Below are 16,177 nucleotides of genomic sequence, written 5' to 3' on the forward strand. Positions count from 1 at the left end.
TCGTCCAACTACCGTATGGCAGACTAAAAATATCATCGCTCAATCAAACATGTCGGACCTGATATGTGGAACAGTATCTCGCCGGCTATCCGGTATGTACACATTCAAATCGAAGTACAAACAATTTATACTGAATTGGTATCAGTTAGCCAACGAGTTTACCGGACCATGACATAACAAATCTGTCTCGCCTTCCCATACATGCCACCTTTTTTGTCACCTGTCCTTTTATATTATCTTCTTTTACTTTTCATTCAATGTGCATGCCTCTTTTTTACATCGCCTATGCCAGGTCGATGTCTGATTTCGAAGGATACTCCTTTCGACACCGTATACTATCTTTCATTGTATGGCAGTATTGTGGTGCATTGAAATGATGAAATTTTGAGAAAAAAATTAATGTAGGCTATTTGAAATCGCGACGACGTACTTTGTTTTTTCAATCCCACATCGCTTTCTATTAAGCCGGTGGTCAGAAACCGTGAATATCGCATAATCTGAAACTGAGCCACATAGATTGACTGCAATATGAAATGTATTTACGAAATTCCGCGGGTTCGGCTGTGTTCCAGGAATTGATGCATTTCTACCTTTGCGTTGATATAGATTGCAGACGTCTCTTGTCGATTGGTGAATTTCGTCTAATTTTTATCCAGGACTTCGATGTTTGCAAACCATCTTCCAGATGATGGCTCCAATCAATATATACGAGCTCCACGAGACCGCTAGAGTGTGGACAGGGCCAGAAACGAATACTCAATATGTGGCAGAGAAAATTGGTCGAGATTGGAAACTCATCTCATCGTTCATCTGCTACATGTTAAATTACGTTTAATATTGATTTCAGCCTTTTGGATTTTGTAATCTGGTATTCTATGCTGTTTTGCAAAATTACTTATTGTTTTCTCTTTGTGTGTAACATGAGAACTTTCTTAAAACTTTTCACACCTCCCTTATTATTTTAATTACCCACCCGCCGATTTTCTTTGAATGCCAATATCACAACGCTTCAAAACAATATCATGTAATATTTGGGATAAAATACATGTAAAACAAAGCCTTAGATATATCCCGACCATGTCGCCAGCGCCACGTGTGCGGGCGTGTATTTGTGATACTGTGAATTGTATGTATCAATGAAAGTATGGGGAGTCTATGGAGCGTAGCCCTCCAGAAGTTGTGTTGATTGGGACCAAGACCATTTTCGGAGGTCGATAAAGTGTTGTTACGGCCCGCTTGAAACAAACACTCTTTATCGCCCGTCTTATTCTTCAGCCAAAAAATATCTTTGGGGGAGAGTTGACTTTTTCAACCATCGGGCTGATTCATCATTGGGGAGATTCTGGCCTAAATTTCGACCGAATGGATAGCGTGCACACAAAAAAAAATTACCTCGATTTACCGCGAAATGTCTGGAAGCAGGGTGGCCAGCCACTTGGCAGTAATATAACATTACCGTCACTCAATGTAAATTCAACTTACACCCGTCCGGTAATCTAGCTTTACATGCCATACGGTAATGTTACAGTCACCTCTGGTATATTCAATCTACATTCTCTCCTGTACATTTACGAGCGAGACTGTAATTTTACCGCCCACCTAGTAACTACAACCCTACATGTTGTCCTTTCTAAATCAGATTACATGCCAGCTTCTAAATTCACATACATCCATACCTATCCCAAAGCAACGCGATGCCAAAATACCGCAAAAGTTTCTTCACGCTCTAAAAACGACATTGGGACAACTGTATAATATATAACAGTGTATATTCATTCATGATTCACGATGAAAAAGTATTGCTGCTGGAGGTCTAATTCTTCTTTAGGAGGGATGCAAATATAGCACAAGTGGTCCCAAGAAAAGGTGAATTAATTCCACCGCTGGATAAACTTCCAATTGTGTCTTTTTCTCGTCTTCATTCCTTCTGTGTGACTAGTATCTTGCAGTTCCACTAAAAAGAACTCATGCGTAAGTCGCTATATTAAGCAAAGTTCCTAACCTAGACATGACATTACAATAACTACTAAGACAAATAGGCTAACAAAAATATAACAATTTTTGAAGTACCGGTACTGGTACATTGTGTGATGACGGCTCCGCCTTTTACATGATATAGCAGAGATTCATGACTTACTTTATCTAATGCAGCGGTTCTCAACCTTTTTGGACATGCGCCACCCTCGGCGATGGCCAAAAAGTTTGCACCCCCCTGCACTTATCGTCACGTCAAAAAGAGCACATCATCTAATACAGAGATAGGCAACCTTTTTGCTAATCACGGTCACATTTCAATTACTTGGGTAGCGCAAGGCCGCATTACAGGGCATAGCCGCCGCATAGCAACCTATATTGCATTTAAGTCAGTCTTAAGTAGTGCAGTTCGCCAGCTATTACCAACAGCTACCCAGCGAACTGAGCTTTAGGATACTGGCCAAATCTATGAAGTAATGAATGACTTACACGTGTGAATTGCTCTAAATCTTCAAAGAATATCAAAAATTTGCTCAAATGAAGTTGAGTGCGACTGCTGGAGTTTGAATTTGGCGAGCTTTCTTGAATACGAAATAGGTTTCTTCTTCAACAATCGTCTTCTGAAAATGGTTGTGAAACACATGTTTAGTCAAAATTCAAACAGACTTAGTCAATTTCTCGCGCCCCGCAGGTTGAGAACCACTGATCTAATGTATTGAAGCAAGATGTTTCTTATTTGAGGTGGCATGTGTGCCAAACAAATCCAGCAGGGGATGGAAACATCTCTATGCTATGGCCCGAAAATTACATGAACAAGCCAACAGTTTCAACTCATCTGTGGCGGAGTATGTGGTGTCACAGGTCACTATGTGAGTCGACTAATATCCCAAAATAGAACAGAGAATGCGGCGAATGAAATATTTCAATAATGAAATCAAAGTCATCCCGGTGGTGTGCAGTGTGCACAGTCGCAGATATTCACGGTAACAAATACTATGCAGTACTGTACCTTTTACGATGCGTATCCCATTCAGCATTCCTAGGAATCTTTAACGATCCACTTTCTTCAAGCACAACAAGCTTCGCTCCACCCGGGTTGGAATCCCGGTACTTTCAGCGAGACACCGACTCCATAGTCCATATTGGCGCTCCACCCTTTGCTCAAATCTCAATAATAGCCAGACGACGATACGACACTCGAACGATTTCAAAATGAGTGGTATTCATCCGCTGACATGCCACGAATAATATTTACTGGCCATGTTATAATGTTTGATTTAGGTCGTATTTTTCCATATAGAAACATTTATCATTACATATAGTCCCTTTCTTTTCCATCTAATCTCGTATAAATTGATATATATGCCACGTGATGTTACTACTTACTGTACTTACGTAGCTAGACGCTGCTTGTGATGTCACAGTTGTGCGTTGGTTGTTTACTACGAAACTCAGAAAAAGCAGTAACGCGTAACCCTAACCTACTGTAACCTATGACAGTGACAGATCGCCATGTCCGCCATTAACAAATGGTCGACTGAGCACGCGGTGCTGACATTTCTAGTTTCCCGAACAATATTATGCATCCTAAACTGATATTTTAACTTATCAGTCCTATCTGTGGTAACCAACAAGACCGGCCGTATAGCCATTAGCCATAGCCTTATAATAGAATATAATGGCTATGGTGTGCCACATTAGCTACGATTGTCAGTTGTTTCTTCTACCCTAGTATGTACTTTACTGAAATTGGTACTAGGGCCAACAATTAGCGTATGATAGACCCCAGTCTCGCGAACATGGTTGAATCAGGTCAAATCACCACAAAAATGATATCAGTAACATTTAGTTCCACGTATAACATTGGCCGCAGCGATTTTCAAGCTAATCAATTTTACCAATAGCCTGATAAACTCCAGGAACGAGTAACTGCATGTAATTCTGCGAAGAAATTCTGGTAACTTGACTTTACAGCTAAATTAAGGTAATATTACATTTTAAAATGTAAAATTACAAGCTACTCACAGTTATTGGCTGCGACTGGTAATTCGTTGCAAAATTTACAGAGATTTCTCAGTAAATCTACCAGATTTTTTTCAGTGTGGTTGTAAAATCCACAGCTGCTGCACCAAGGACCATGGTTGACTTAGAAACTCCTACATCGTTGGAGATATGCCTATAGGCTCCTCTTCACCACCTCATCCGCGTAAGTGGTGTCTTAAAAACGACTAGAAGTGGACAATGCTACAAGTCGGCAGTTACGGCATCAAAACTAAGAAACATCGGCCTGGTGTAAATGACCATTCCAGTGCACCAGTGTTTTTCAAACTTTTTGAGCAAACGCTTTTGTGCTTATTGTGTAAAACGTTTCAAAGACCACAAACAGTCGAAAGTAAATTAATATACTTCAAATAAACATTTGCACTGCTTTATTTGATTGATTTAAACTGATATTGCTTCTACTCGAACAACCCAGCAAACACAAAACCGTAAAAGGATCATCCGGGATCATCTCGATTAGGTTCTGATTTTCTAAGTGTCGAGGGAATGTCTAAAATACGTAGTAGGATGGTCTTGTGGTTATATTCAATCAGAATAAATTCATACTCGGTGTTGTTCCATCTCATGCATTAGGCTTCGTTATATCCGGTAGTTAACCTAATAATGCAAATTTTCTATCTCTCGCGGGTACGACTAAAATACGTAGAAAGGATGACTTTGTCGGTACATTCAATCACGATGAATTCTATCCGGTTTTGTTCGATCTCATGCGGTAGCTTCGTTCTATCCATTAGAAAACAATGTTCTCCCTTCGTTTTATTGCGTGAGGATGTCACCGATGTTGTATATTCGTGTTGTTGCTCTAAGGTCGAATAGTTTTGTTTTCCTCTGATATATATGATCTTCATTATATATATATTCGCTCTTTCGGTAATCTCGCATGTTCAACGAGTATGGTTAATAGTTTTATTCAGAGAATAACTAAATAAGTGATATGATGTACATTTAGGAATATGATTATCGATGCGTGACTTCTAGAATATTTCGGCGATTCAAATTTTACGTCATCGCGCCATAAAAAGATTTGAAGCGCAACAGGTCGCAGCCAGGCATAGTTCGCTCTTTCTGTATGGTAAGTGCCGTAAATATATAGGAATTGTGACTGACTGAGGTAGCGGGTTAAAGGTATATATGCAGTAGCATATAGCTTATGGGGTATTTCGAATTGCCTGTAGTATATGACGCCTAGAGCTGTTTGACTTTCTGCGAAACAGGTGTAGATAACTATAGAAAAGTTTCAGCTTTTCCAGGTTAGAATTAGAGCTAAACCGTTTTTCCGAATTAGATTACAATTATATTGCTGGCATTTCGCTCTAATTTAGTGAAATTAGACCACTATAATTCGCTTCAAACATCTGAATTACCGGTACCTATACCTACGGTATATCATAATATTTATACTTGAATTTTCTAGGTATATAAGTCATATAGATACATTCCTGTAGAACACTGATTCATGATTTTATAAAAGTTGGTGCAAGAATGGAAATTTTCAACTTGATGTTGATTAATGGAGCAAAATTTGATATTTGAGTGCAATTATACCTCGAATCCAGTGACAAGATTATTAATCGTTGAAACCAAACGCAGCTTGATTATGTTGGCCCAGAGAATTTGGCTAGCCAGACCATATTGATGGAATATGGTCACAGTAAGATAATATTTTGGGCTATTTTACATGAACTTTCCAACATTTGATTTGATATGTCCACTAAAACAGTTGTTATTCTGCTTTCGAATAAGACCTTAATTGCTGGTTTCAATGGTAACTGTGTTTGTCAAAGGCTGCAAAGGTAATTTCTTTTCCTTGTTAGATGTTTATTTGTTTGTTTGTGGTGTTCATGGTGGTGGTTCGACTACACTGGTCATTTTACACCAGGCCGGTTCTTCTTATTATTATTCCGTATCTGCCCGATTACCAATGAACTCGGCACTTAGTGAATTCGGCCGCACAAACTCGGCACTTGGTGAATTCGGCCGTGGTAGATCTCGTAGCGGTACCGGTCACCATGATTGGTTACTGGAATGTTTGCCGGTGAACTTGGCACTTTGAGTGGTTGTCAATGTTGTACGGCGGTCAGGGCATGCGTAGATCACACAGTCACGGCGTGATTAGATCACAGATTGCGTAATTGCGGGAAATAACGCGACGCTCTTCACTTGGTGAACTCGGCCCTTGGAGGAATTGGCACTAGAACACCTTCGCATTAGAAATGCATTTAGTATGAATGAACAGTATCAAAAAGGAAATTTAAACGTGTCGTGGCTCGTGGTAGATCTCGTAATCTTGGGATCCTTCAACCGTGTTATCGAGACACCCTAATCCCAGAGTGAAATCGTCTCTCCAAAGGCAAAAAATAATTTATTTTGACGTGATCATGCGAAACATTTGTTGATGAGGAACACTGGCTTGTCGTGATCGATAAACGAAGAAGCGCCGCTTGATGTTCCACAGTTTTGATCTCGCATACAACGCCAAGATCCATCTTCTCAAAACTTACACGACACAGGCCCGTGACTCACGCCATCGATTCCAAGCAGACCGCGCGTGGTCGGTATATGAGCGCTGTGTTATTTCCCGTGGCTACGCAATCCGTGATCTAATCACGCCGTGACTGCGCGATCTACGGATGCCCTGACCTCCTTACAAGATTGACGAATCACTTGATAATACTATTATAAGTTTGATAATTCATATTAATAGCTGTAAATACACTTCATTTCAAAATTTCCCGAGGACCGAATTCACCAAGTGCCGAGTTTGTGCGGCCGAATTCACCAAGTGCCGGGTGCATCGGCAACCATCTGCCCACTTACAGCACGGCCCACTCCTAGGCTTTTTAAGACATGGCTATGCGAATCAGATGGCGAGGAGGAGCCTAGATAAACGGCCAACACTTCGGTAGGAATTATGGAGTCGACGTGTCACGCTAGAACCCGCAATTCATTGGTGTTTAGCTATAATGGAACGTACCACTACGTTTCCTCGCCATACCTTGTAAAATGAGACCGTAGCATTTGGCATTTCGTGTGGCAATTGACTTTTGTGTGGAAAATTGTGTTCGTTTTAGAACTTATCCGAAACTTTTATTCCGCCATAGATTGTATATGATAAAACAATATCGGAATTGATCCTAGAAGAATTCCAAAGCAACTCACCACAAAGGAGGATTTAAAGAAGTTTGCAAGAGATGTGGTATGTTGAATCTGCTTTGGTATTTTTAAATAGGCCTACTTTGTTGTGCCGATAGCAGACAGTATATATAGACGTAAGATGTGGAAGCTATCAAGGTGTTTTTAGAAATTCAGTCAGTCAAAGTGGACGATCGTATTGCTTGGATTATATTTAGGCTTATTTTAGCATCTTTGAGATGCAACTCTAAACGTGGACGGTCATGAACAGTAGGGCTCTTCAAAAATGACTTTTTTTCTCAAATCGTACTGGCTACTTGATAAAATTGTTAGGTTACCTAATTTAAGCCTACAAACAAAATATGGTTCAAATCCAGCCAGTATCCGCTTTGCTACAAGAGAAAAAAGTTCCTATTTATTATATAAAAATGAATAATAAAAAATTTGAAGATTTTCTGTTAACCCCATGAAAGTGTTAGGCTGTCTATAGAAACGATGCTCACCAAATTTGGTTCAATTCCAACCAGTGGAAGCGGAGTTATTGCTGTCGAAAAATTTGGATTTTAATAAAATAGTACTTACGGTGAGCACAACTTTAATAAGTAAACAAAGAATCGGTCACCGTAAGTACTATTTTATTCAAATCCAAATTTTTCGACGGCAATATCTCCGCTTCCACTGGTTGGAATTGAACCAAATTTGGTGAGCATCGTTTCTATAGACAGCCTAACACTTTCATGGGGTGAACAGAAAATTTTCAAATTTTTATTACCTATCTATTTTTATATAATGAATAGAAACTTTCTTCTCCTGTAGCAAAGCGGTTAATGGCTGGAATTGAACCAAATTTTGTGTTTAGGCTTAAATTAGGTATCCTAACAATTTTATCAAGTAGCCAGAACGATTTGAGAAAAAAAGTCATATTTTAAGAGCCCTAATGTCCATGTCAGAGAAACGTTTTAGGGTAGGCCTACTCATATGTCTCGCAGCGTTCTCTACATAATTGTCAATTGCGATACAAACTGTTTGCTTGTATTGGTAAAGCCATCCAACTTCGAATTGTAAAATGTTGGGAGTCTTGATATCAAATTTTTGAAAGGTGCACTTTGAGAAGATTTCGGAATCTGTCAAATTATACAAAAATTTAGCAAATTCTTTGACATATTTCATCTATTTGGGACTCGATCAACGTAAAAGAATTGGTAATCATTTTATACAATATATTGTATTTGTAGTTGAAGCATAGTAATAATTCCTATGGTTACCGCACTTGTAACGATTCACGGCCATAACTGGAATAATTAGAATGATGTAACTTTCAAATTGTCATGCATTTTGCAACAACATTGTTCTCAATTTTCAAGGTGCTGACCATTCGAGGAAGAATCACCCACCGGGAATTCACGATCCGTAAACGCGGCCGACTGTTTCTCTCCTCAAGCGGAAGCGACAGAGAAGAGGAACGAAGAGAAAAAAGGAGCAGAAATAGCAAGAGTGTGACAAGTCGCGTCCGTTCGCTTTAATGCGTATTTCCATCCGCGAAGTAGTAGGTGGGAAAACTAATGGGCGTTTGGTTAGGGCTTATATAAGGTTGGCTCCAGCGCTGTATTTGCTAAATGTTGCTATGAAATAGGGGTGGTGTCATTTGGTATCAATATTGACTATTGAAAGACCATTTGTTAGTGGTCATGGATTTGTTCGGCCAGTATGCAGTAATTTCTGATGGTCACTTCCCGGGCTTCTGTTCTCTAACCCCTCATGATTGTTATTCTGCTTCTAGTAAGACTGTCGATTCTAATGTTTTATCGTATCATTTGTCGGAGGTTTCGCTCGCTTTATTTACAACGTTTTGCTCTCTGCTAGGTCAATTACTGGCTGAGTATCACTACAGCCTAAGAAACTGCACTAATTCTCATTTTAATGTCTTGCTGGTTATCTTGCTGTCAATTCTAATAATTTATTAATGTCTATACCAGTGCCGCCACTCAAATGTTTTGTTCTCTGTACACAATATTGTTAGGTCTTCAGCTTTCCAGGCAGAGTATCATTCCACTTTCTAGACTTGAGTATATATCTCTCCATCTAGCTGCCAAATAACTGATTCATTTGGATTGTTGAATTGATCATTTTGGACAGAATGTGAAGAAATTTTAGTCAAGAATTCTTTTTGTGTTAGTGGCTGTTTTCAAAGAGTGCTGAAGTAGTCATCGTTGATCTTGATAATCAAGTAGAAGTGACGATTGAAGTCAGTTCTCTAGTCATATAATATTAAAAAATATAATAATAAAACTTGAAAACTTGAGTGGAAATAGTTCAGAATCGAATCCATTTTAGTAAGTATGGGCGAAAAAAATGTAGGAGTCATTCGTTAGTCGCTACCTCTGCCATTTTCGCAGTACGAATGTCTTAGCTATTAATCATCATTTTCATTTTATTTCTGCAGGGTGTTGAAAAAAAAGGCCGCATGCTGGTTATTTAACTGGCTCATCAGAAGATGAAACCTGATGATAAGGACTGTTTTCACTTTCTTTCTAAAGACATTTGTTCGTTTGTTCGTTTTATTTTTTACAACGGCATTATTGCCAATTCGTTTGAAATTAAATTATCACAAATGTGATTAATATGTAGTAAATAATGTGGTGTGTGTACGCAGCCGTGATCAGGTTAAGCCCATAGTGGTAGAAAACAGGTTATTATATCAGGATCTTCTTCTTCTAACGTAGGATCTACATTCTACTCACCATGTTTAAAGGCTGTAGCATCTGCATAATATTTACATTATTGAAGGACATGGAAAAGACGTTGAATTGAGTCGACACAAAATCCCCCTTTCTACGACCTGCCGAGATCTAATATCTACTACATCGGCTCGGCTTTTCTACATCTTTGGTCTGTACTGTGTTTGCTGGGAATAGTCAGCTAACATATGTAAGATCCAATCTACTCTGGTATCTTACCCCCATCATCTTCAGATGTTCAGAACATTTTCTCCTTGCCAATCTCTGACTATGTCATGATTTTCGGGGAAATTATTTAGATCTTTTATCTTTTTAAGTGTCTGCTGTTCGACTTGAACATATGGCAGTGACACGCGCGTATCAAGGTTACATGTGCATTGTGCATCCCTGTTGTCTGACCACTAAGAAAACACAATATTTCAAAGCTGACACGTATGATCCAATCGTGTTCGTGATATTGCAACAATTCACTGTTTCTGTATTATTCTCGATGTAATATTCACTAAGACCAACGGAGAGTGCAATTGTTACTGCACCTAAGACGTTGCCATTTTGGAGAATGCCACACTTTAGGATCCTTGTTGAGCTATACCTATAGGCATTTGCCATTCACTTGAGCTGTAAATCGGGATTCCTAACTCCTCCAGTAATCCATGCTAACAGTATCATTCCATTGCCAGTATCACGGCAATACTCAAAGCTACCGAAAGTAGGCGTACGAGTAAAAGACCGTTTCTCCTGATCGAAAGTGAGATACCGTCTCTACCTTGCCAAGTAATCTTTTCTCACTTCGTAGGGATGTTAAAAGTTCCGAGGATTTCTATTCCAAGTCCCAAAGCTTATGTCAGGTCAATACCTCGTGTTGATGAACTATACTCTATGTCAGAGGTCTCAAACTCAAATGTGCTCGCGGGCCAATTTCCTAGTTTTGATGACGGCGTGGGCCGCAGCATCAACAATAGGCATATTCAATGTATAATTTCCAAGTAAGCCTTATTTGGACCTTGCATATAGGCATTCCACAATCATCGCTAAAATGTAATTTTCTATTGTGCTATTCACGCTTAACACGGAAAAAATCATTGTCTTTGTGCCGGGCAGAATACTTTTCAGATGAATGAATTAGCCCGAAAGTGTTCCACGTTTTGTTGGTTTGCAAAATAATTTTAAGCACTAGATAGCATATAGGCCTACTTCCACAATGCATATCGTACCCCAATGCATATCGTACCCCAATGCAGTGCTTCGTAACCCGAAGGCATCCGTGGAGTCGTGGACCCCTGGTTAAAAATCACTAGAATAGAAATGTCCAATCGCCGAAAATCCATTGCAGCTGTGGATCGTACCACTACCTTACTCACCAACGTTGATAATAACATGAATGAGGAGATCAAAGATCTCTCAGGATGTAACTAACTATACATCATGGGGGCAACATAATGTCAATGGGTTCCACACTGACATTATTAGATAGCTATATAGGCCTACGCAACGCAGGCTATACGATCTATCTATTCCCCATGAAAGATTGATAGTTTGTAGTGTCCGTGGCCGTACAAGGTCACGGCGTTCCGAGTCACAAGTCATTCTCTGATTTTAGCGTTCAACCCGACTCGACTCGAGTCATCATTATTTTATCACCCGGCAGTCAGTCCTAATTCGAGGTAATTTCCCGAACTGTCGCGCTCAAGTCCAAATCACAAATTCAGTCACAAATCATCCACTGGTCGTGTTTTATCATCATGAACTAGAAATGCGACATAATAGCTGATCTTCCACCACATGGTAGATATTGCAAGTGTTGTGATAGTGAAGTTTGATGAGATTTCAGATTTGTGAAATAGTTTTACATTGAACTTTCTGTAGTCAAATACGAAAAAGATATGCGTAAGTTAAATGTACTGTCGAATACATGCAAATCCAAAATCCCGTCGCGGGCCGCACAAAATGCTCTCGCGGGCCGCGTGTTTGAGACCTCTGCTCTATGTTCTGAATCACCTTCGATTTCAAAATCTTCATCATTAGGCCTGCTATCCTTAACATCTTTATCTTGATCCAAATTATCGAGCGTAGACGAGTTTCAAGTTACGCTGGGTAAGCTGAATGGGGCATTGGACTTATAGCTCATATTAAATGTAACGTTTATTTTTCTTGTCATATCCTGCAGTTTGCATCAAATATGTGGGTGAAATATCCTCAGATAATTGCGTCCTGTGACTAAAAATGGGTGACACCATCGTATTATATCGATACCAGTACATTTTTTCTGAATAATTCAATCAAGCCCCTAGCTATATAGGCCTAACTTATTATATGGTAAAAGTGTGGATTTTTATGTACTATGGGAAAATAATATGGCTAAATTCGTGACAATTTGCATATTTTCAACATATGTCGTAGAGCAAAAACTTGACGTGATGGAAGGAAACCAGTGGCATTTTTGGACTCAGCACTCCCAATTAGCCTAAATCAAGTTCAAAAACAAAGTCAACAACTTTTTCGCTTAAAATTATTTCCCAGTGTTATCAGCATCCTCGTCATATTGGATTTAGTTTTGATAAGAAAACTCATTCTAAAATATCAAGACTTCACGTCCAGTAATGTTAACTCGGTTTCTGCTTTGAGTCATAAATCTTGCGAAAAAGCAGAAACTAAAATCAAGCAAGACAGTTTCTCTCAAAGTGCCATAACGCATTGTAGTGAGCAATAACTGCTCAAATACTTCGTAGTACTCACACCACACAATGAACCACGCTTTCTAGGGATTCTGCCCCCATTTGCTTTCTACACCCCCTGGCACCCAATTTTATACCCAGGGTCCCCAATCGCCCATTTCATAGGCAACACTCCTTTCACGCCAGCGAACGTGCCAAGGCGGCGCTCGCGCCTACTTTGGGAACCATTGTAGTAGACAAAAACCATGAATATCATCACGCCCAACAACGACCGAAGGGGTCCACGAGATGAAAGGTTTAGAACCACTGTTTTATGTGAACAAATGAAACATTTAATTTAGAGCAGTGGTTCACAATAAGGATGATGTGAACGTGAGGTTCATGTTCGCGTTCTGCGTGTGAACCTCAGAGATTTTGAGGTTCACGTTCACAAACGAACCTTGGTAGGTTCTGGACTGTGAACCTTTTACATATATTACAATTTTCACTTCATTATAACAACTTTGGTTGAAATTTATTGCATTTCAACTCCGGACCACTATATGCATGGCGATGGCAGCATTAAAATATCAACATTAAACTAGCATGCACCTTGACAATCTCAAAGATTTTACTTGCTTTATTGTTACAAAAGTTTGCTCGAATATTTAGTGACACTGTGCTGTGAGATTGACCCGCAATCAAACAACATCAAGAGCGCGAAATACGCTACAGGCAGGTAGTCAGCGAATGATTCTTATTCAACCAAGCAATGAAGTTGATATCGTTGTCCGATGTAAAAAAATCTTCATATGTTTACTGTATCATAAAAACCAAATAAATCCATGCGACTGGGGTGTTTGCTACTGCTGTATAACTGCTCTGCATACTGCAAGTATAGAACCCCGTTTTACACTCTGCTCAATATCAACGTAGCAATACTCACACGCCGAATACATTGTCCGGCCTGGCCTAGACCGTTAAGGCGTAAGATTATATTGCTTGCAAGTCCTCGTCGAAATTGTTGGCAAAGCGACGGAAGATATTGATTTTATGGGAATATTATAACATAACATAACATAACATAACATGGTTGGGTTATATTTTTGATCTGAACAAGTCACTCACAATGTACAATGCGATAAGACTCAATGCGATGTAATGAACAGATAGGAGGATGTAGAACGACACGCATCAGTAGCGATCCTTTACTCTATTATCCACCTCGGCCTAGAGTGCCCGATGTCACAGTTCTTTTTCGATGTTGATCTCTTTGAAGCCGCGGCCCTTTCTACTAGTTCTTTTCCATTCATTGTGAGTGCTTTCTTTCGTCGGGTCTTTTTCTGGGCTTTTTTGTCGCCGTAAGAACGGCAACGGCAGGGGAAGAGGAGCCCAGATAAACCTCCGACGGGAATCGAAGATGGTTCGCCTGCGTGCTGGGCGCTTATCGTAACCATCACACTATCTCCCCATTTGGTTGCCCCAGTTGCTGCATTTGGCGACGTTTAAAACGTCAATATGTACTTCAGCATTGTGACATTATGTGACACGAGTAGTCGCTAGGTATCGTGCACTTATCGGCTATCACTTCACTGAAATGTAGGGTTGGAATTAGCATCATGACGTCACGTGACGTCATGAGGTTCACGTTCGCGTTCACTCAGAACCTTTCAAAAGGGTTTGCGTTCACACGAACCTTATCCTTTCAGAGGTTCACACCATCCCTATAGTTCACAACCTTTTAATCTTCGCGGGCCCTTTTGGACCGTCGCAGACCTCCAAAGTTTTAGTTCAAATCTAGCCCAATAATCGTGCAACTGTCATCTGTCTTGTGCAATTATTAGAGATGGTGTGAACGTGAGGTTACGTTCGCGTTCTGTGTGTGAACTTCATAAATTTAGAGGTTCACGTTCACAAATGAACCTTGGTAGGCTCTGCACTGTGAACCTATTTCATATAACAATTTTCACATCATTATAACATCGTTGGTTGAAATTTATTGCATTTCAACTGCGGGCCACTCAATGCACGTCGCTGGCAGCATAAAAAATCAACACTAAACGAGCATGCACCTTGACAATCTCAAAGATTTTACTCGCTTTGTTACAAAAGTTTGCTTGCAAAATCCAGCTTTTCGTTTGTGAATATCTAGTGACTCTTTAGGCCAGTGGTTCCCAACCTTTTTCGACTCATCACCCCCTTTTCAAGCTCAAGGCCGATCATCGCTCCCCAGATTTTGTGAACCGAAAAATCGGTATACAATCTGTAGTCATCGGCGGGTTGCTTTTGCAACTTTTGCAAACAAATTTCCGTGGGTTGACCAAAAAAAAAAGGTCATTTCTCCGAATTGACTCCAAAATAGCCGTTTTAACACGTCATCGCCCCCCTATCGCCCCCTTCGGTATTTTCGCCCCCTGTCGCCCCCATTGTCCTTTTTCGCCCCCCTATCGCCCCCTTCGTCATCCCCCCCCTAGGCCGCCAAATCGCCCCCTGGGGGGCGATATTGCCCACGTTGGGAACCACTGCTCTAGGCTGTGAGCTTGAACCGGAATCACACGTCATCAAGAGCGAAATACACTACATGTAGTCAGTGAATGATGCTTATGCTTATTCAACCAACGGGGTCAATCTTGACTTCATATGTTTATTGTATCATAAAAATCAAATCCGTGCGATTGGGGTGTTTACTACTGCTGTATAACTTGCTAATGAGGTAGGGTAATATTGATAGCAAGTATAGAAACTCGTTTAACGCTCTGCTCAATATCAACGTAACAATACTCAGACGCCGAATACATTGTCCGGTCTGGCCAAGACCTAACGTGAGCGTAAGCGTAAGCTTATATTCCCTTGAAAGTCCTCGTCGGAATTGTTGGCAAAGCGACGAAAGATATCGATTTTATGGGATTATTGTATCATTTGATTGCCCCGCAGTTGATACATTATTATTATATCATTTGATTGCCCCAGTTGATACGTTGAGCGACGATTAAAACGTCAATATGTACTTCAGCATTGTGGCATTATGTGGCCGAGTCGTCGCTAGGTATCGTGTATATTATTATAGGCTATCACTTCTCTGAAATGTAGGGCTGGAATTAGCAATATGACGTCACGTGACATCATGAGGTTCACGTTCGCGCTCACAGAGAACCTTTAAAAAAGGTTCGCGTTCACACGAACCTGTACCTTTTAGAGGTTCACACCATCCCTAGCAAATATCACCTGTAGGCAAGTGATCAACACCAAAAAATGTCTTTTCTCGAAAATAACATCATATTCACATAAAAATTAGATAGATCTTTAATATTTCCAGGAATTCTGTAGATGCATTTCTTAACATTGGCAACACTTTTATATTCTCCCTATACAACGATATATTGACTCGATGCAAACCTTGTCTATAGTCAGGTGACCATTTACCATAGTCAGTCCCATCGCCACTTTTTCGAAACATATTACCATATCACCACGATTGTTCTTGAGGCTGGTGGAAAGCTAAAATGTATCTTTGTCTCTCTAATCTCGAAAACGCTTCTCCGCGACACCTACTTGTAAAATTTGAGATGTATGGTGATCCTTTAACCTTTGCATTTGATAAGTAATTCATGCAACTTA

The 16,177-nt window shown here is 40.0% G+C and overlaps 2 long non-coding RNA genes across 2 annotated transcripts; one reads left to right on the top strand and one right to left on the bottom strand.

The window, feature by feature from the left end:
* Positions 1-1,752: 1,752 nt before the first annotated feature.
* LOC145434927 (uncharacterized) lies at positions 1,753-3,480 on the bottom strand. The gene is made up of 3 exons (XR_013913635.1): positions 2,984-3,480; positions 2,464-2,594; positions 1,753-1,954 (listed from the first exon to the last, which is right to left on the bottom strand). It is a non-coding gene; the product is annotated as an uncharacterized LOC145434927 (long non-coding RNA).
* Positions 3,481-5,447: 1,967 nt separating this feature from the next.
* LOC145434921 (uncharacterized) lies at positions 5,448-9,784 on the top strand. Its single transcript, XR_013913627.1, has 4 exons — positions 5,448-5,828; positions 7,137-7,231; positions 8,532-8,717; positions 9,611-9,784. It is a non-coding gene; the product is annotated as an uncharacterized LOC145434921 (long non-coding RNA).
* Positions 9,785-16,177: the final 6,393 nt, after the last annotated feature.

The sequence above is a fragment of the Botryllus schlosseri genome, chromosome 3 (assembly GCF_051294905.1).
Source record: "Botryllus schlosseri isolate E-star chromosome 3, Bs_hap1, whole genome shotgun sequence".
Classification (NCBI taxonomy): domain Eukaryota; kingdom Metazoa; phylum Chordata; class Ascidiacea; order Stolidobranchia; family Styelidae; genus Botryllus; species Botryllus schlosseri.